The sequence below is a fragment of the Triticum aestivum genome, chromosome 1B (genome assembly GCF_018294505.1).
Source record: "Triticum aestivum cultivar Chinese Spring chromosome 1B, IWGSC CS RefSeq v2.1, whole genome shotgun sequence".
In the NCBI taxonomy this organism is placed as follows: Eukaryota; Viridiplantae; Streptophyta; class Magnoliopsida; order Poales; family Poaceae; genus Triticum; species Triticum aestivum.
In genome coordinates this window covers 530,176,528-530,178,066 of record NC_057795.1, presented here as the reverse complement: position 1 = coordinate 530,178,066, position 1,539 = coordinate 530,176,528, and positions in this window count along the sequence as shown.

The window sequence follows — 1,539 nt, the reverse complement described above, 5'->3', positions numbered from 1 at the left end:
TGGGCAGCACTGACCCGAGGGGTGGGCTGTGATGCGGTAGGCACGTGGTCGGGTATGCTGGGCGCCCGTTTGGTGTCGCGGAACCCTGTACACATCGTCCGGGGCCGTATGTGGAAACCTCGGTCGGACTCCCTGCGGATGGAACCTGAATAGGCGATAAACCTGGACTAGAGACTTGATTGTTTAGGTAGGCCGTGGCCGACACCCTCGCCAGGCTTCCGCTTGAAGGTTGCCGAGATACATGACGTGTACATGGCGGTAAGTGGCGAGAGCGTGTGTGAAGAAGTACACCCCTGCAGGGTTAACATAATCTATTCGAAAGCCACGTTCGTGGTAAAGGACCTCTGGGTTACCTATGCAGTTCATAGACAAGTGAAAGTGGATACTCTAAAATACGCAAGATAAGTGTGAGTGCTATGGATGGCGTTCTCGTAGGGAGACGGGAGCGGATCCATAGTGGTGTATTGATATGGTATAACGCCCTCGATGCGGCTATATCTCCCACGTGTCGAAGCACGACTTAGAGGCATAACCGCATTGAAAGCAATGTCGCAAGTGAGGTAATCTTCACACAACCCATGTAATACATAAGGGAAAGAGATACATAGTTGGCTTACAATCGCCACTTCACACAATTACATGAATAAAGCATTACATCATCCAGATACAATCAAGGTCCGTCTACGGAACCAAAATAAAAGAAGAACCCCAAATGCGACAAAGGTCCCCGATCGACCCCAACTGGGCTCCACTACTGATCAACTAAAATGAAACAACACAAAGGGCAAGATCTTCATCGAGCTCCTCCTTGAGCTTGGTTGCGTCTCCTGCTCGGTAATATAGGCACCTGCAAACTGGTTTTTGAAGTATCTGTGAGCCACGGGGACTCAGCAATCTCGCACCCGCGAGATCAAGACTATTTAAGCTTATAGGAAGGATGGAGTAATGAGGTGGAGCTACAACAAGCGACTAGCATATATGGTGGCTAACATACGCAAATGAGAGCGAGAAGAGAAGGCAAAGCACGGTCGATAAAAGTATGATCAAGAAGTGATCCTATAGCAACCTACGTCAAGCATAACTCCAACACCGTGTTCACTTCCCGGACTCCGCCGGAAAGAGACCATCACGGTTACACACACGGTTGATGTATTTTAATTAAGGTCAACTTCGGGTTTTCTACAACCGGACGTTAACAAATTCCCATCTGCCCATAACCGCGGGCACGGCTTTCAAAAGATAATACCCTGCAGGGGTGTCCCAACTTAGCCCATCACAAGCTCTCATGGTCAACGAAGGAATAGACCTCCACCCGAGACACTCCGATCAGACTCGGTATCCCGGTACAACAAGACATTTCGAGAGGGTAAAACTAAACCAGCAACACCGCCCGAATGTGCCGACAAATCCCGATAGGAGCTGCACATATCTCTTTCTCAGGGCACACTCAGATTGTCCAAGGTACGGGTAGGCCAACCCAGAGTTGCCCCTGGTGGCCACCGGCAGCTGACAGGTTGGACCAACACTCAGAGGAGCACT